We start from the raw sequence: 21432 nt of genomic DNA, 5'->3' as shown, positions 1-21432 counted from the left end.
CTAGCTCACAACCGACATATTGGTCTATTGTGGACTGGCATGGTATGTTGACCATATTGTGTTTTACCATACCCTGACTGAGCCATGGGGTTGCACTGCGAAAAATAGAGCAGGTCCTAATCCTGTCCGCTAAGCTTCCTCCCACTTCCACCCAGCCAAAAATGTTTTTGTACATATTTTTGTGCATGACTCCTTGGTAGAATTTGTTGCACTCTTAAAAACTGCTTCCAAGAAAATAATTGCATAATGGAAACCACCATTCTCATTCAGGAGGGAAACCTTTAAGTGACTACTCCGTAGGGTTTTCATTGTATTTTGATGGAAAGACAAACTTCTAGTAGTGTTGCCCTTGTAAACTAACTATCCACAGATGGGAGAATATGGACTCATTCACATGGTAAGCTATATGTATTAATTTTTATACAAGCTGTACATGGAAAGGTTATCACTATAAGATGGAGTGATAGCATTATGTGAGGTTAAAAACTTTAACCATAACAATTATACCAGCCCTCAGAGCTAAGTCCAAAATAATGAAAAGAAGTTTAACCCTCCAAAATTGAAATAAAATAACAATAATATTAAACAATAAACCAACACTAACATAGCATTTTATGACAACTGTGATAATGGTTTTAATATTACAAACTCATGGATATGACTTACTTGAAGAACTTTGATTATGATGCTTCAGGTAGTAAATTCAAATAGCTCTTCACTTTAATTAGACCTGAAAAGAAAACAATATGCAAATGTTAAAAGCATAATCAACTGAATATTATTCAATATCATTCCCATTATTCACACCACTAAAATTAATCTGAGACATCATTCTTGTCAAGCGATCTTGTAACATATTCACATTGTTCCTTGTCCATAGACTTCATAAATGTCAACATTATAAAACATTACCCACAAGTCTCTAATGAATTTTAAGCTTCTACTTTGAGACAGTATATTAAGATAGGCAGGTTTTATGAGGAATATATTGAGAGCAGGATCAAGGACAACAGGACTTTACCTTGATAAAAACTATTATGTGCCAATTTTCACAGACTACTTGTGAAAGAGTCTGGCTACTCTCATTAGAGACCAATAGAAAATGTTAAAAATAAGAATAAAATCTCATTTTATCCTTGGTTTGTTTGGAAGAGAAATGCTTAGTCCAAATTACACTACAGAAGGAAAACATCAAACAGGTGTCGGATAGAGTAATGAAGAAAATCACGGGCAGCACATTTTGGAAGAGATCAAAAAGATGCAATAAGGTTTCCATTTAAGTATACTGAACAAATTGGTTCTAAAGTGTGAATGAGCCTAATCTGACCATCTTGTGATACAGAAACAGACAAAGCTATTTGCAGACAGCTTTACAGAGCATTAGTTACACAACTACTTGCTGATTACCTGCGCACTCTCTTCTATCTAACACAAATCTAAGTGGCTTTAGAAAAAAAATGAACTTACAAGGGAAAAGGATCTAGCTGTGCCTTCAAGAACTTACTTGTCACTTAACCTCTCTGTTTACTTATTTTTACCAAGAAACTGAATGAGATTTTTCTCCTACAGAGAAATGTTATGTCAGTTTATTATGAGGTGATAAGTGCATTCCTTGTGACTACTTATCCATCACACTGATAGTATACCGTATACTTATAGTTTATAGTTTACCCGCTAACAAAAGAGGCAAAGATCGCTAAAGTCTATTATTCATGGCTGTTATGAGTCTGGCATCACACTGTTGATTTTTTTACTGTCATGTGCCACTGGAATTTGGATAGGTCTTCAAAATTTTTTAGACAGTGTCACACTTAATCCATAATTGATAAAAGAAAGTTAATTTAATTAGCACTGATGTCCCCTCCTAAGGATAAATCATTAGTAGATATGATAGGACCCAAACTTTAAGTTCGGGTCCAGGTATGTCCCATGTGCCCCAAACATATTGCCGGATTGGCAGCTGTGCAGCCAAACCGCGACATTGATGCCCATACCTACCAGCCATAGCCATGATTGGCCAGAGAGACATTCCTGATCAATCAGATCAATGGCTAGTAGATAGGGGAGTCAATTTGCCATATTGGCTGCACGTCTGGCCAGGTCATGCAAGACACACCCAAACCCAGACATAAAAACAATCCTGCTTATCTCTAGTAATCAGTTTGAAACATTTTATTGTTCCCTTTAAGGTTAACTGAGTTAATTGATATCTATGGGTAATTCTTTTTATATTTCTTTTATTAATATTCTTACAAGTTTTTAGTGTCATTATTAATATTGAATAAAAAGTACTACTTTCTATCATTTTCAATTTGACTATATTATAGGCTATAGCATCCATGTAGATCTTCATGTAGTAGTCACTTCATTTGATGATGTCACAGCTTATCTACACCTCTCTATTGCTCTCTATGGCCATGAGGCTTCTGTAAAGCATGTCAGCTAGTGCTGCTAACGGAGCAGAGCAAGGCAACATGAAAGTTGGTACCCCCTCCATATTCATGTACAGAAAATAGAATCAATTCAATCTAAGATCAGAAAATAAAAGCAGATGAAAGAAAAGTTATTAGTTTTGTCATGTGGTTTTACTATATCAAAAAGAAAATTAGTGATTAGGAATAAGCTGACCCGAAATTTTTTTGTTTGAGTTTGAGTACCGATCCCATACTCCGCCATTTAACATCTACAATCTTTAAATATCACTGTCAGCATTTAAATGCAGACAGGTGAGGGCGCATTGCCTTCTGAGTTTAGGACACCCGAGTATTGTAGTGTTGGGTCCACTCATCGCAAAAGTATTGGTCGTACATTCCCTTCAGATAGAAAATACAAGTATAAATAGAGTAAATGTTTTCTAGCTGGAGTCTACAGTCTAAAAACATATCTCAAGAGGATCTGACTGGCTCTCTTTTATATCACATAAGCCTTAGTCATCCATTGCCTAATGCAGACGACTGGTTTTTATTTCTTTACTTTTTTTTCTCTTTATTAAATTTTGTGAATGAAACGGATATAAGCTCTAACATAACCCTTTCTTATCGATATTAAAGCGACAATCACAAAAGGATATTTGAAGAAAATGAAATTCTGTCTAGCAGACTGGCTAGAGTTAGATTATTAAATAAGAGTATGGGATTCATGGTCTGGAGATTGCATCAGTGCATTATTAATTGATAAACATTTCACAATTAGATAAATACATTTAAAAGTTTTTATTATTTAAACTTGGTAAATAGTCTTAAAATGTATTTGTGATAAAGTCAAATTGGACTGTAATTCATGAATTTTTCTCGTAGGCACATAATGACTTTTGCTATCCAGACTTCCTTTTTTCACAGAGAGTAAATACGATAACCAATGGTTACATGTCAGTTCATACATGCAGCACATATTGATCTATTTCTTCATGGACAAAACAATCAATATGACCCATATATGTTTTGTAAAGGATAAAGTATAAAGTCCTTTATTATAGGAACAACGGGAACAGAAAATGCATAAAAATAAAATCTCCTTTAGTTGTTTATTTCTCATTTTACAGCCTAAGTTGAAGCTATCTAAACTTCAGTTAGGAGGCGTAATTATTACACTATAATTTATTACCCATGAAAGGTTCACTATAGAAACATGACAAAACCAGGTGTCCCAATGAAAAAATTTAACACATTGGGGGAGATTTATTAAGACTGGCACATTGTGCTCCACACTCAGCACACAACTCATTGGAATGACTAACATGAACAGACCTTTAGTAACATGCCAGAATTGAAATCTTTGCCAGTTTTGAACTAGATTCTTAGCAACTTCAGCAAAGAACTGGTACTCCAGAATTGAAATCCACACCAGGTCCAAAATGGTAAATATTTCAGCTACAACCAGAGTTTCCACTGCCTGGCCTTGTGCCCTGCCCTTGTGACATGTTGAGTGGAAAATCCTCAAAAAGTCACAATATGTGTGGCATGTGTCCGGAATTGCAACTTCTTCATGCACTGTATGCCAGAAAACTGGCCTACTAGGAATGGTAAATGCTACTCATTGTGTTACACTATATTGTGAATTTTGTCCTGTAGTGCATGAGAGATGAATACGAATAACATATGATATATTAAAAGACACGTTCTGGAGTGTATCTATAATCTAGATAAGAGATCAAAGCCTTGTACTACACCCCCACCTCCATTAGCTAATGGTTTTTAAAATCTGTTTTCTAAACCATTCCCTGTATCCAACTGTTAAGGTTTTGATAAACTTTAATCTCTACATTTTATTTCAAGTTGCCCAAAAAGCTAAATTAAAGTATATTATATTTGTTTACAATAACAATGCTCCTTCTTTCCCAGCACATAAATGATGCAGCATGGATTTGTTTGCCGCTGTGCTTAGCACAGAAAGATATTTTTAGGACGAAATTTGGACTTGTTCAATTGCTATGAGCTTATGCTTCATCAACTCCAGACTTGTCATGGCTCATTATCTATAGATCATCATTGTGAGCAGCTTGCCTTTTATAAATATGTTACGGCATCTGCCCATGTGCTTCACTGCACCACAGCACATAGCAAGTCTCAAGACTTTTTATACTCTATTTGTAAGCACTTTTAGAGGTAACTGCTGGGTTTCATAAACTATAAAATATTAAACCTAATTTCAGTAAACATGTTTTGTGTTAAATGACAAGATTACAGCATTTGATCATATTTAAAGTGTTAAGCTTTAAAACAATGCACCAATATTCCATTTCTCATCTTATTTCATGATTTAAAGAATTTTAAGTTTTTGATTTTTGTGATTATGTACGATTATGTAAGATTATGTACTATGTATTTACTGTTGTCACAGAAAATCTGAAATAAATATATAACAAGACCATACGTAATTCCAATATTGGCAAGTACTTAAAGCTCCAAATTGTCAGTCACAAAAGTAAAGTGCTTCTTTGCTTAATATTGTATGTTTGCCTGGCTCGTACATGTAGTAGAACAATATTTCCTATTGATAGCTGCTTAGGTTGTCTTTAAGAATTATGCCAATTAAGTTACTAAAACCCATAATTACTATGTGCCATATTATGGTATACAGGTATATAGGTTTACTTTAACCCCTTACAGACATGTGACGTCACATGCCGGGTCCCGGTGCATGGAGAGGGCTCGCGGGCCGAGCCCTCTCCATAGCCGGTAAGTCTTTGCTGCATATTGCAGCAAAGGCTTACCGGTAACACTTACGCATGGGCGCCGCCATCTTTCCGAGGATCGTTGCTCCCCTATATAAATTTGTTATCCCTGTAATTGTACCGACCCAAAGAATAAAGTAGACATGTCATTTGGGGCATACAGTGAAATCCGTAAAATTCAAGCCCACAAGAATACGGCACAAATGCATTTTTTACCAATTTCACTGCATTTGGAATTTTTTTCCCGCTTCCCAGTACACGGCATGGAATATTAAATACCACCATTTTGAATTGTAATTTGTTACACAGAAAATAAGCTATCACACAGCTCTGTACATGGAAAAATAAAAAGGTTACAGATTTTTGAATGTCGGGAGTGAAAACGCAAAAACGAAAAAGGGCTGCGGCGGGAAGGGGTTAAATAAGAGCAGATCTAAAGAGTGCAGATCCTGCTTTGAAGGAGCTAGCACTTCAATGTCTGCATGGTCATCCATTCATACTTGTGCCATTCAGTACTACATTTTACCAAAATAAAAATCACATAACATTTTCAATTCAATATCAGCCTTAAATTTAGATTAGAGGATTAACATGAGAAATGCACGAAATATAAAGAAAACTCTATGAACAAATTCTCTCAGTGTGCAAGGAGCCGCTCTATTTCCCTTCATATTTCCTTTACGATTCAAAACAATGACAATTTTTAAAACAACTGGCTAGAGCTGCATTCTTTTGGTTAAAGCTTGAACCCACCTTTGCTCTGTCTGCCGGTGGAAAAAAGTCTTTAAACCCTTCCTCCTGTAGTACACACTGTAATCTCTAGTTGATATTGACCCCTAAGACCGGTCAGCTTTAAACCTAAGACCTATCTTTATGTAGCTAAAGTGTTTCACTACACTAAGATCTCTACAATATTTGGCTTACTAGGAGCTATTTGTACTTGATCAGCAAAAGTAAACTTTATAAGCACTTCAAGATGTAGATCAATGTATACACCATGCTCTAAATCCTCTGTAAATGTCACAGCAGAAGCCATGAAGCTGTCACAATTACTATGCTAATATTTCGTATCTGCGCTGATGTGAACTTATCAGATTCTTGTGTGAGATTATTTACTCAGCATGAAATGCATAGCTAAATTTAATATACCTACTAAAGGATCGGTAAATGTATTTTACTTAAAATCCCTCTCAAACAAAATGCAATATTGATGTTTTCAATACCCTATATTTAAGAGAACTGTACACTTCAGAAGAAATGTTTAACGGGAATTTTAAACAAACTTTGTATCAATCAATAGTTACCGTAGATACTCGAGTATAAGCCAACCCGAGTATAAGCCGAGACCCCCAATTGGTCAGAGCACCCCCCCCAGTCTATAGCCAGCAAGCCCCCAGTAGTATACAGCCAGCCTGCCCCCAGTAGTATACAGCCAGCCTGCCCCCCAGTAGTATACAGCCAGCCCAGCCTGCCCCAGTAGTATACAGCCATCCCAGCCTGCCCCCAGTAGTATACAGCCAGCCCAGCCTGCCCCAATAGTATACAGCCAGCCCATTCTGCCCACTGTAGTACACAGCCAGCCCATTCTGCTCCAGTAGTATAAAGCCAGCCCCAGTAGTTTACAGCCAGTCCAGCCTGCTCCCAGTAGTATACAGCCAGCCAAGCCTGCCCCAGTAGTATACAGCCAGCCCATTCTGCCCCCTGTAGTATAGGGCCAGCCCATTCTTCCCCAGTACTATACAGCCAGCCCAGCCTGCCCCAGTAGTATACAGCCATCCCAGCCCAGTAGTTTACAGCCAGCCCAGCCTGCCCCAGTAGTATACAGCCATCCCAGCCAGCCCAGCCTGCCCCAGTAGTATACAGCCAGCCCAGCCTGCCCACTGTAGTATACAGCCAGCCCATTCTACCCCCGAAGTATACAGCCAGCCCAAAAAAACGCTTACATACTCACCCTCCGGGGGCCCTGGTGTGCATCGCTGCTCCCCAGCGCTGCTCCCCCAATGTCATAACGGCTCCTCTTCTGGCTTCCCGGCTCCTCTTCTGGCTTCTGTAACAGGCGACAGGACGTGGCCATGTTATCTCACAGCCGGCAGGTGCATAGTACGACGTCGGCAGCGGCCACGCCATACTATGCGCCTGCCGGTAGATAACCGGTAGATGGCAGCGTCCTGACGCCATTTTTTTGCCGACTCAACTTATACACAAGTATATACAGTAACACAAGAGACTATGTAATATTTCTTGAGAGAAAAGCACCTATTTATTTGATTACTGTACTCCTCCAATGCTGCTCCCTTCCCTGTTATTTAATTTCATCTAGGAAGCAAGACAAACAGAAGCTTATTGAGGTATCAGAATTAATAAAAAAATTTACCACCTGGATAAAGGATTGTAAACTAAGTACATTTAAATCCTAGTGTGTGCCCCCTCCAGCAGGATCCACTCTTCTTTTAGCTTCTTATGCTCCTTAGCCTGAGGGGTTCCACGCTCCATTAACAGCTTTGGAGCCTCTAGCCCCTCAGGCTCATTTGCATAATTTTTAAAGCCTTTGCTTGTAAAAACAAGGGCATAATAAGCTCAAAGAAGAACAGATCATGCTAGGAGGGGCACAAACCAGTATGTAATTATGCTTGTTTTACAATCCTTCACCCCTTTGCATCTTTGACTGCTGTGCATACAGTAGCTCTGCAAAACTGAGCCTCCTCTGGATACCATGGTTCTATATTATTTTTATAATGTATTCTGTATACTATATAGGTGCCCAAAGAAATATATTTCTCTGTTGTATTTCTTTTATATTTTTAATTTGCATTTAGAGGTTCCAGAATCAATTCCTGGTTTTCTTTATGAAATGCCCTCAAGTTTAAATATTTTCCACTTTTGTTGGAGATTGCATACATAATGTACTTGTGGATCCACCATTGTACTACTTTTTTGTGTTTTCACATAGTGTAAGTGTCAAAATGTAACAATGTAAAGTACTGTACAATGCTAAAAGATCAATATAAGAGATAATAATGTGAATGATTTTTAAGGATAATTACTAGATATTCAATTCAGTCTCTTCTTATCTCCCTTGACATTATCTGTCTTGGGAATAAAAACACCAGCAATGATGTAAAAATAATTTATTTCACATGAATGATCTTTCTGTCTAATAAGCATTTTTCTACTTTGATAGTACTTGTTGCAAAACTAGATTTTGACCTGAAACACATTTGATTGAACAGATTTGCAAACCACAAGAGAATTTTTTATATCCAGAGGATTAACTTGTACCCCAGTGAAAATGTGTCAGATCCGACTCTTTCACTATGTTCTTAATGCCATGCCAAAACTCAGGCTCTTTGATGCCACATTTTAATTAAGCAATTAGCACACATAATAAAAGATTCTTAGACTTTGTTAGAACAGGATTGCCAACACATATTTTCCATAAATTTAAGATTTAAAAATGGAACATGGTTTTATATGTAAATAAGTAACTACCGGTATTACATAGATAGTTCTGGCATATTCAGCTTTACAGAGACTGTCACCATTCACATCAGTCATTTCTATTAACATGGCTTACACTCTAGTTTCCCTGATATGGACACACATACTAGTGTCAATTCCATTTACCACTATGTTTAAAAATGGCATTTAATTACATCTATCAACTTCAACCCAACCTTTAAAGGAAATCAACCATTTGAAAAAACAAAAAAAAACCACCTAGAAATACTCATCTCCTCCGGACTGCCGTGCACGCATCCCAGCCTCCTAGGGTGCGCACGCGTGTCTCAGCTGCTAAAAATTTAAAGGGCCAGCGCACCGCTGATTGGTGCACTGGCTGAAAACCTCCAGCTTATAATCCAACACCTCCCTTCCTGCTCTGCCGGACTCCTACTGATCGCTCGGTGTTCCTGTGTTACCAAAGTACCTCCGTGTTGCTGTGTTCCTGTGTTCCGTGTGCCTGTGTTCCCATTCCCATCTGCCTGGACCTCCCATTGCTGACCCAGAATTTGGACTTGACCTTGCATCTCTGCCGCCTGCCCTGACCCTGTGCCTGGACCTTACCACAAGACTGTCTTCCGTTAAGGTACCTGGACCTCGGCTGCCACCGTGGGCTAGTCGCACCTTTGGAATGACCTGGTGGTACCATGCCGCATAAAGACCATTCCACCTTGCGGCGGGCTCTAGTGAAAACCAGGTACCACTTAGATTCCAGTCCCAGGTATCGGCAAGTACCACCTCCCGTGGTGGTCCAGAGGATCCACTGATCCTGAACCCTGACATCAAGATTAGCAAAGGGCAGTGCCGGGATAAAGATGAAGAGGAGCAGAGGTGAGTATTTCTAGTTTTTTTTTAAATTTTGATTTCCTTTAATAGGTACAGTCCCACTGTTTCTGGAAGAGATGGAATTTTTCCATAGCTATTACTGTTCCCAATCCAACAATATAATAATTTTTGGATCTCAGACAAGCTGTCTGTTCCACCCAAGTAGTGATGAATCCATAAGAATTTAAAATGCTGTTTTGGTCCAGTTATCGATCATGGGTGTTAACTGTTTAAATGCTGCTGGAAAAATAAACAGCTGCATTTAAATGACTGCGCATGTGCTGTCATTTTGGGGAGCATTTACCTCCTTATGATGTCACTGCGGAGCATCAATCTTCCCAAAAATGGTGGTGATAATTAGCGGGCATTAACAGCAGATTGGCTGCAGAAAAGCCTGCTAATTAGGCTCTCTACTGACCTGAGTGGGAGCAGGAATCCTGCTCTCGTCCATTTGATACTGGCGAAATAAAAATGCTCATTACTCAGACATGATATGAGCAAGATAGAAAATTTTAACTAAGCCAGAATTAAGCCATAGAGGATAAAAACTCTTTACAAATGGCTACATTTAAACCCAAGATCCCAGTGTGTCAAGGCAACATAGAAGGTCACTGATCCTTAAAAAAATGCTAAATATTGCTGGGAACACTGTTAACAATTTTAAGATAGGGGAATGGAATAGAACAACTAAAAGCAAACAAAAGGAGTAATATTATTTACAGGCAGTCCCTGGGTTACATACAAGATAGGTTTTATAGCTTCGTTCTTAAGTTGAATTTTTTATGTAAGTCGGATCTGTTTATTTTATAATTGTAACCCCAGACAAATATTTTTTTTTTTCGGTCTCTGTGACAATTGGATTTGAAAAATGTTGGATTGTCATAAGAACCAGGATTAACAATAAAGGTTAACTACAGACACATTTGATAACTGTTATAGCTGTTTGTTGTAGCCTAGGGCTGAAGTACAGTAAATTACCAAAATTCAGAGGTCCGTTTGTAACTAGGGGTCGTCTGTAAGTCGGGTGTTTTAAGTAGGGTACCGTCTGTATGTATATTGCAAATGATCTTTTATTTCAAAGAAGTGTATTTTGTACAAATTGTTAAAATGGTGTGCACACGGAACACCATAGGTTAAAAACAGCCAAACACAATAGCATTAGGTGGATGAAGATGCTTGATATATGTTCAATAGAAAGCTTAAAGTTCTGTTGTGAACATACAGAAGCTAGATGTAGAAAAGGGGACTAAAAGAATGACCCTTCTTTTGATAGAAGAGATTACATAGAATTTCAGAATTAGCCACTTTAAGCCATCCTCCATATGGTGACATTTTGCATCTCATGGCTTAGACAGCATTAAGGTGGTGACTTTTTGACAGCCAGGAGAACGCTTACATAGAAAGACAGAAAAGCTGTAGTGTAGAACCTATTATCCACCACCGCTCTGGCCCATATTTATTTAAGCCCCTGTCCCAGTTTTTTCAGTGCAAACTGCTCTCACATGTATTTATATTTGTGTTGTGGCTACAATATACCCGACGGAACACAGAATTCTGCACTGGAAGGGACATTTCGGTGCACAGTCGCACGATGCACCCTGCACAATGCACAGTGGTAAATGTGGGACTCCATTCTTACATGATAAAATATAGAAATGCTTTCTTTATATTTCATTTTGTATATTTTAGAAATAATACCCAGACTTTTTACCATCACATATATTTTGCATATCTTTGTTTTCATCATTTTAGTCATAACATCTTTTATATAGGAATTTGAATATAAATTTACATATGCTAATTCTTTTAAATAGAACATCACCATTTTAAACCTTATTCAAGCAGAGACAGAGTAACATGTGCACAAAGGTAATGCATTTCATTATCCAACCTTTCATCAAATCTATCTTTGTATTATCGAATAGTAGCAAAGTTGTTATTGCAGGTGTTATCAAAATGTACAGATTGGGAAAAACACTATCATGCAAATTATCACTTCCATAAATATTAATGAACTACATTTTCTGTAGATTTGCGTTAAAAATAGGTGGCATCAAATTGTCAACATGTAACGGCAGAGCTAAAAATGCCACTTATCACTATGGAACATAGCTTGATGGAAAAATATATCACAATGATTATTGGCAGTTTTGGTATTGTACAAGAGGATATTTATTAGGTTTAAAACTTGGTTTCTCTTAAACTATATGGCAGCACATGACTTTATATAACATACCTATTTGATCTATGTATGCCACCATGGCACTAGGTGATATACCTTTAGTTTGCCATCTGTTGAGGTAGGCCACCACTCTGCATGAATCTGTAACGTAAGTCTGGTTGGCTGTCACAGTAATAATATAGATAATAGAGACTAAGTCCTCATGCATGTGTCTGTATTTGCAGGCTGTGAACTAGTTGCACAAGGTCTATTGTGCATACACTTTGTTTCACAACACCATGAGCAAGCTGAGCATCTGCATTGCAAATTATAGAGCAGTTCCTATATCTTCCCTTTTTGGGGTGAGGCTGCTCACATTCTATGGACATGGGCAGGGTGACTGGTGCTCAACCACCAATGTCTACCTATGGAATACGGCCCCCAAACTTTCCTTGTTTGCTGACAGTATTGCATACACCGCTGTAAAGGTAACTAATGACATCTTGGACATTTATGGCATTCAAAGGCTATGCCACAAATGCATGGCACATGCAGGTTCCATTTCAGCGACCCGCCTTTCTCTAAAGATTAGATAAATTCTACTAAATTAGACATATTCTTGTATCCTCTCCATAGGTAAGATTTGCATTGTAGAATCATCACTGTTAACTTTCATAACTAGATATTTAATGGTTTCACTAAATTACTGCGAATGACATTGCAGTGCAGTTTTTACAAAGCCCTGCCACACGTCCTGTTATTACATATAGAAAAGCACAATAACAGTAGGCAGCACACCCCTTCCTCATACATGTTTCAAGCAGCTAATGTAGGACAGATGCCTTGGGCTTATTCTCATTGAATAGCAATGCATTATTTATGCCGGTGTTCAATAAAATAGCTTTCATTTACAGTTGGATATTTCATAGTGCAAACCTGAAGAAATCCATGCGTGTCCTTTCCTTTTCTAAGAAAACAAAACATTTAACATTTTTAAAAGCTCCTTGACTTTCAATGGGGCTTAAAATGTACCTGTCAGCAGGAATGTAATTTTTAGCTGGTGACAGGATACTGATTTTAAAATTGCCTTTGTCAGCATTCTGAATCATTTCAGTAGTTTATATGAGTTTTACTGACACTACCTGGCATGGGGTGAGTCCTGGGGAGGGGCAGTCTGTATGTGCCTGCGTCTTCTCATTCAGTCTTCCTCTGCTCCACACCATCCCTCACCCTCCTCTGCCAGGAAGTGGAGAAGAGTGAGGGAGCTGCATGACTGTGCAGGAGAGGAGACTAACAAAGGCACAGCACAGCAGATAAAACTGCCTTGACAAGGGCAGACCCTGAGTGACCTTGCGAGGTGGCACATCATCTGGCAGCTGCTGATGGAGAACCTGACAGGTAACAGTGATTCAGAGCTAGACCAGTGTTCACACTTGTACACAGCAAAGCATGAAGCCAAAAACAAACAATTTTGTGGCAGGTAAAGCAGGGTAATACCGGGAGAGACAGGATACTGATGGACAGACAACAGATAAAGACAGACAAACAGAGTCGGACAGAACCTGGTAAAACCAAGATGGCCACAAAAGTGCTGAATCGTATAGCAATAGAATGGTTGGTAACAAGTAGCTGAAGTCATATACACAGAATAGCAAACCGAACTTAAAGGGAGTAATGGACACTACCCCCAGCACTAACTGGTTTAGCCATCCATCACTCAAGCCACGGCTGCAAACAAAATGAGCTCAAACTGCTTTCCCCAGGAAAACCTGGAGTTATACATCTTACAAAAAAATACGACTAATTGAAGACCTCATTACAATGTATCAATACCCAAATGGGCAGTACAGGGGGCATTTTCCCCTGGAGAGGCCGTTCTACCATTGCCATAGTTGGGGAGTCTTTACTGTAAGAGCAGTGAGATTGTAAAACTCTCTGCCTCAGGCTGATGGCTGATACTTTGTACATATTCAAGAGGGCCTTATCTAAAGATAATATCACAAGTTAGGGGAAAATGCATTTTGTTGATCTAAAGTTAGACTTGATGGACCTGCATCTTTTTCCAACCTTATATACTAGGATTCTATGAATAGTGAGTTCCCCTATGCCTTTATATATATCCCTGCGGATCCTGGTTTAGTTTGAAATGTGTAGGGTATAACTGTTTAACAGGTATAAGGGGATTTACAAAATTATAGCACGCTTTTTGTTATTTATAAACCTATATGAAAAAGTTTAAAATGCATGTCCTCCGTTCGACTTAGCACCTTACCCATTATTATAATTTGTGGCTTGTGTGAATCCATTTGGATGTATTATTATTTATTCTTAAAGGTTAAGGAGTGCCCTAATATTTTTTGCATTTAATCAGATTCTTTGTTTCTTGAAACCTGCTCTGGCAGGCACAAATCTGATATTTCTATTTGTTCACTTCCCACTAAGATCTTAGTTTTTACTAGACAGCGGCAGCCGCACAGCTTTCTATGGGGAGAGGGGGTGACTAACACCAACTCCTGCTTCCTCCTCTACCCAGCCCTGTTCTATGCCCAGGTTAAGAAGAGCTGTGTGAATGAGGCCTTAGGCTGCATTGACACTACAGTATGGGGGGTGTATATACGGCCGACGTATATGCGGCCAATATACGTCCCCCATACACTTCTATGGGCTCGCGGTGCCCTACGGTGGCCTATCTTTTCCCGTATTACGGCGCCGCGGCCATACATCGCTATGGAGAGGGGCGGGGGTGAGCTGCGCTCACCTCCTCCTCCTCTCCCCGCGCTGCCATGTGCCCGCCGTGCTACAGTTAGGGGGCACACGGCAGTGTGCATGTAGCCTTAATGTGTAAATTATACATTGCATTGGTTTTCTAAAATAAAGTTATCTGCTTTTAACAGCAACAGCACTTCATTTATTGCTCCTTTATTTTTTTCTCTTAGCAAGGGAACCACAATATAACATAGGGCCATTTATAGTAGGTGACCGGGAGCAGAGTGGACAGTTAAGCCAGAGAAAGGCAAAAGGGAACTTCTGTAAATAAATAGAAAGGCTTATTTGCACCACTTTTTAGTGACTTTAGAAAGGTTTCAGAGACTCATGGCTTGTTAAAAGTCTTAGCTAAAGATCCATACAAAATGCATCAAAACTGCTATATTTTTGTAATCCCAACTACTATTTGGAGGTATAAAGATGAACTAGACAGCTTCAATCTACCCCATATTTTTTATTTAGCCTTAAACACTTTCATAAACCTGGTCTAAAATAAGAGTATGTGTAGCTTTGAACTGCCTATTTTTGCATATATAACAGGGTGGTACCCTCAGTTATCAGTTTCAACTAAAATAAAACATAAAAGAAAAGAACTTGACATGACCTCTGCAGAGAGTAAAAGTAGCAATCTCAGCCATCTGGGGTTAAACATCATTACAGAGAAACAAGCGACTGGCCAGTGAGTGCCCTAGGCTAAGCTCCTAATTAAACTTACCTATTATTAAATCATAGTTTCTACCAAAACTGGAGCAAGAAAATAATGAAGCCTATTATTTTCAAGACAGCAACTTTTGGTTCATTTGACATACACTATATTGTAAATGTGGCATAAAGACAACTTTTATTAGAAAGATTATCTAGTTTTAGAAGGATGCTGTATAGGATATATTATAATAAAATATTTTTTGTAAAAAGGCTGATGTAGATTTAAATGCACTTCACTGTCAATCAACTGACCCAAGATAGGAACTAGATTTTATGAAATTATTCATGATTTATGGTCTACCAGCATGCCCTAGCCATAAGCAGAAAACTACACATTTTATTAATAAATACCATATTTTTCTGTCTATAAGGTGCACAAAAAATCCTTTGATTTTCTCAGAAATCAAAGGCGCGCCTTATAGTCCAGTTCACCTTATATATACAGACAACAACTGCCTTGAACTGTACACAGGTCTGCCACCTGCTGGTCATTCATCCTTATAATCAGGTGCGCCTTATAATCCATTGCGCCTTGTAGTCCCAAAAATACAGTAAACATAACTCGAATGCCCATCTTTGAAGCATGGACCAATCTCAAAATTACAAACCTTTCACCAAAATTCTGTTTTTTAGTTAAAATCCCTCATCTCGCAAGCTGATAGAAATAGAGAATGGTCTTTGTATGTGCATTTATAGCACTTACCTCTTAAATTCACAAGAGTTATAAAACAATTTTTGGTTCACTGGAACTTTTTGACGCATGCCCAGATGTGATACTGGGTTGTACTGTTCCCAAAGGAGAAGTATTTGATGGTTAAAGAGGTTTTCTCATAAAATAAAGTTCTCAAATTTGAATCCCCTAATGATGTTTACAAAATAAAGCTAATTTTTAACCCCTTTAAAATTTTACTCAGTTTTATTGCTGTTTTGAGTGTGGGCAGGGATTCTCTAAGCAAAAACTTCATGATGAGATGCTGTGTGCTGGCAAAGTGCTTAGATTATCAGGGTCCATGGTTTATTTACATTTATATTTAGCTTCTGAACATTCTACTAGTATCCAAAAAAGAGACAGATCATGAGATGAGAGATCCATGAGATGGATATAACACACAATGACACTCTCAGCCTTGCTACAGCTCAGCTATAACACACACTGTCAGCTCTGTTACATCTCACCTACAACAAACACAGAGTGATTACCTCCACTGGATAAAGATCTTATCTTCTTATCTGTAGCTTTTCTGTAAACTCTGCATGTTGCTTGCAGGAAGTGTCTTTGTCTGAGCTTGTCTTGTAATGTGGGGATGGGGGATGGATGCAGAGAGCACTGCAGTGTACAGACAGGAGAAGCTATTCATGAGAAGAATCTTCCCTCCCCAACCATAGTCAGAAGATTTACGGTCTGATCCCGGGGCATCTGAAATTGTATACACCAGGACTGATAGAGACAGGTTGAAATTATATCTGTGAAATGCTATATTTTTGTAAATAACATTGAATTAGAGAATTTGCTATTTTATTATCCTGAGCATATTTAAATATCTTGACTTCGTGGGAATACCCTTTAAGCTGTATGTAAAAATGCCTGAAATACAACAATATGTGGGGCCTACAACCAAAGTAGAAATAAGAATAACATATTGAAATTAAATTATAATTTTGCAGTCAGTTAGAGATGTGTCCTGGACAACCTTTACATATGGCTCAATCTGTTCTTATTACTGTGTGGTACAAGACACCAAGCTTTATTTCAAATACATTTTTGTTTGGATATCTTGCTGTTAATTCAATGAGAAATTGTAGTTTTGAACCAAATCCGAGCTTAGGTAAAGCTGGAAATATCTGTATCAAAAACCATAAACGAAAAGTGTTATTTTAGAATAAAATGTAGTCTCTAGAATTAGAAATGTGGGCCCATTGAGCACCCGTCCACCCAATCTTAAGAAAGGAAAGTTATTCTGGCTTGTTGACTGAGGTTAGTGAACTTTTGGATTGTTATATCAAGACATTTCCTTCCTAGAGGCGTACAGGCTTTGACCTCTTCTTGTAACCTGAGACAAAGTGGTTCAGCCATTTATTTGATGCTAAACTACAATCTGAAGCCTAAACTATGACTGTGACCTTGAATTTATGTGTGATAACAAAAACATGATCAATGCTATGGAAAAGGAGCAGAGTGCAGATGGAAGCAGAACTTGCTATTTTTGCAGCTACATGGCAAAAATACTAACAAGCTGTCACACAAAGGCCAGGCAGCACTGCCTTTCCATGTGTGTTGCTCAAGGCACTCAAACATTGTATATTTAGCTTGTGATAGCAAGAGAAAGACAAAATGTGAAAAGGAACTAAACTGTATTCCTAAAATGCTAATTTTACTGTATTTTATGAGAATGCACAACAATGCTTAATCATTGTCAGCACAACAGCACACAAATTGTTCCTATAAGTTCGGAGACACGCTCGCACATCTGCAAAGTGAAGAATAGAATAAAATAAGTGAAAACAGTGAACACAGGAGCATTTAAGTGCAGAACACATTGAAAGAACAATATTCTTCACAATCTAGATGTTCGTGCACATCTCCGAACTTTGTGGGCGACACGCGCGAACACCTGCAAAGTGAAGAATAGTGTTATTTCAATTCTTACAAGGAAAACATCTGTAAAAATGTGTAATGTGTTGAAGAACAGTGTAAACACTGTTCTTCACTGTCTTTTATTAATTTAACCCTTTCACGACCCGTGACGTAATAGCACGTCACGGGTCGCTCGCGGGTGCATGGAGAGGGCTCACGCGCTGAGCCCTCTCCATAGCCGGTAAGTCTTTGCTGCATATTGCAGCAAAGGCTTACCGGTAACACCCGCGATCGGTGCTAGCACCGTTCGCGGGTGTTTTCACCTCGATCGCCGCCGGCAGCATTGGGCGTGGGCGCCGCCATCTTTTCGAGGATCGCCGCTCCCCGTGACGTCATCGGGGAGCGGCGATCCGTCGCCATGGTAACCTCGGGTCTCGCGAAGACCCGAGGCTACTTTTGGTCAACCCATGCATTACAATGTGCTATCAGCACATTGTAATGTATGAGGAGTAAAATCCCCATATACTGCCATACTGTAGTATGGCAGTATATGATAGGATCGTGCAGACCCCCTAGGGTTAAAGTACCCTAGGGAGTCTGAAAAGTACTAAAAATAAAAATAAAAAAAAGTAAAAAAAAAAAAAATTATAATAAAAAACCCTAAAAACTCAAATCACCCCCCTTTCCCTAGAACTGATATAAATATAAATAAACAGTCAAAATCATAAACACATTAGGTATCGCCGCGGTCGAAAATGCCCGATCTATCAAAATATGATAACGGTTTTTCACTGCGTTTAATCCCGTAACGGAAAATCGCGCCCAAATTCGAAAATGGCACTTTTTTTCATTTAAAAAAATAAAAAAATTCTATAAAAAGTGATCACAAGGTCATACAGTCCTAAAATTGATAACATTGTAAACGTCATCAAAATCCGCAAAAAACGACACCACCCACAGCTCAGTACACCAAAGTATAAAAAAGTTATTAGCGCCAGAAGATGGCAAAATCCCCCAAAAAATTTTTGTACAGGAGGTTTTAATTTTTTTAAATGTATGAAAACATTATAAAACCTATACAAATTTGGTATCCCTGTAATCATACCGACCCAAAGAATAAAGTAGACATGTCATTTGGGGCGCACAGTGAAATCCGTAAGATCCAAGCCCACAAGAAGGCGGCACAAATGCGTTTTTTTACCAATTTCACTGCATTTGGAATTTTTTTCCCGCTTCCTAGTACACGGCATGGAATATTCAATACCATCTCTATGAAGTGCAATTTGTTACGCAGAAAATAAGCCGTCACACAGCTCTGTACATGGAAAAATAAAAAAGTTATGGATTTTTGATCATGGGGAGTAAAAAATGAAAATTAAAAAACAAAAAAGGGCCAGGTCCTGAAAGGGTTAATGCTCAAACTTGAGCCGGCGAGATACTCGTACGAGTAACGAGCTGGTCCGAGTATGCTAATATTCGACCGAGCAGTATACTCGGACAAGTATACTCGCTCATCTCTACTGTCTACATCTTAAAGTGTCACTAGTGAATTTAGTTACTATATTATGTTCATAGTTGGAATTAAATGTTTCCATGTTAACATTTTCTCTATTTTAGCCTCAGTTATGACTTTTTTACAGGATTTTTCTACCGGGAGGTTGAAAGATGGCTGCCATGACACTTCCTCTGCCACTAGTTTGGCAGAATATGGCCAGACACCACTCAGAATATAGGGCTTGTCGGTAAAAATCAGTTCCAGAAAGCCCCACCAACAAAAAAAATGAAAAATGTTATGGGCTTAGGATGGAGATCAAAATATTCCTGGCTCTAAAAGCCAATATAGGCTAGTTGTGAATGAGGGTAATGTATCTGGGAGTTACTTCCTCAGGTCACTATAAGTGGTAGAAAGCAACTGTATTTTCTGTATCTCTACATCACCCTCCAGCTATTTGCTACTTAACATTAATGTAAGAAGAAATTGATATTATGTTAGAAGGACTATTACAGATGTCCCAGGAGTCTAACTGGAGATGATGATCTCACCATTTAAAATACTTTTTCTACAGGGCAGTTAACAAGGGTTTAAACTGTATTGTATTTTATTTATTAGGTTTGCCTTTTATTATGCTGATATCATCATGTAGGAGCCAACAGGGGTTAGGAAACTAGCTGTTACAAAGCTTAATAATAGTACACATCAATAATAATTATAACATTGCTAAAATTCATGATAGCTGGTGAGTATTCTTATAGTAAAAAAGTGCTTAAAGATTTTTCTCAACAATGAATGTGTTTCATTTGATGAACCAAATCAAATCCCTAGACTTACACTTTATGTGCATATGAGCTATAATGGCTGATACATATGATTCAGGATTAGATTTTAATTAACTCCCCTGAAAATTCTAGCTCACACCAAAACTACTGTAACTTCATCATCACCGGCTGTTATAACAGAAAAAACTGTATAACCGAAGGCCCATTTTCTATATGATGGTGTTTTTGTTACAACAATTTAAAAAGTGATAAGATGTGAACGATGTAAAAATAAATGTAGAGCTTTGCACTGTACCTTGTATGAATAATGTGAAAATCCCTTAGATATCTAAAATAGATAAATGTTGATCATGCAAAGCCTTAACACCACTGACAGCACCAGTCAATTAAAAATGTTACAATATTTCTGGCCAGTATATAATGTACAGCAAATAAATATTCAGGGGGAAATTTATCAGTGCTTCTGTGCCAGCTTTAAGGCACTAAAGTAGTGAAATGATCACAAATCATTGCGCGGTGCAAGAATTTGCATTTAAAATAGCAATTTCACATTCCATGTAGCTGTGGAAGTTGGGTAGAGGGGCGAGGTGGTGAGTGGAGGTGGTTGGCTCTCTGGTTTCTATGCATAACTATGCCAGGTCGGACCTGGTGTAGTTATGTCCAGCTGCCAGCACCCAAACCTCTTGATGTATCCAACATGGGAGGGGGTGGCCACAATCATACGACGGTGCATAAATCTCCCCCTTAGTCTTTAAAGTCAATGGGGCAGATTTACTTACCCGGTCCCTTCGCGATCCAGCGCGCGTTCTCTGCGGTGAATTCGGGTCTTCCGGCGATTCACTAAGGCAGTTCCTCCGGCGTCCACCAGGTGTCGCTGCTGCGCTGAAGTCCACCGAGGCCCACCACAATGCACGAGCCTATTCCTGGGGAAGGTAAGCGCGAGTCCAGTGACACTTTTTTTTTAAAATGCGGCGGTTTTTCCGAATCCGTCGGGTTTTCGTTCGGCCACGCCCTCTGATTTCTGTCATGTGCATGCCGGCGCGGATGCGACACAATCCGATCGCATGCGCCAAAATCCCGGGGCAATTCAGGGAAAATCCGCGCAAATCGGAAATATTCGGGAAACACGTCGGGAAACCCGAATCGGGCCCTTAGTAAATGACCCCCAATATGTTTGTAGCCAGGAAAATGGATAAGTGTAAGAATATGAATCATCTACGGCTAACTTTTTGGCATGCGGGTGTCCTATATATTGGCCCAAAATAAGTGACCCAAGAAAAGCAACCAGTGAACTGGTGTCAGTGACTGGGGATCTCAAACTTTAATCTTTGCTGATGTGGGGAGCAAGGTCTAGCCTTCTGGTCCCACAAAAGAACCACTATACAACCGATACCACGGTTTAAAACACTAACGAAAATAAGCTCCGGCACCAGCTCACCCTGAGCTGGTGCC

The 21432-nt window shown here is 38.8% G+C and overlaps 1 protein-coding gene across 2 annotated transcripts in view; it reads right to left on the bottom strand.

The window, feature by feature from the left end:
- SYT1 (synaptotagmin 1) overlaps positions 1–21432 on the bottom strand; it is a 364786-nt gene that overhangs the window by 289926 nt on the left and 53428 nt on the right. For both annotated transcript variants that reach the window (XM_072146793.1, XM_072146795.1), the window contains exon 3: positions 667–730. The gene's annotated coding sequence lies outside the window, so the exon portion shown is untranslated. The remainder of the gene's footprint in view (positions 1–666; positions 731–21432) is intronic.

This window comes from Engystomops pustulosus, chromosome 4 (genome assembly GCF_040894005.1).
Source record: "Engystomops pustulosus chromosome 4, aEngPut4.maternal, whole genome shotgun sequence".
Lineage (NCBI taxonomy): Eukaryota > Metazoa > Chordata > Amphibia > Anura > Leptodactylidae > Engystomops > Engystomops pustulosus.
The sequence above is the reverse complement of the archived record's forward strand: the minus strand, read 5'-3'. Positions and strand labels throughout refer to the sequence as shown.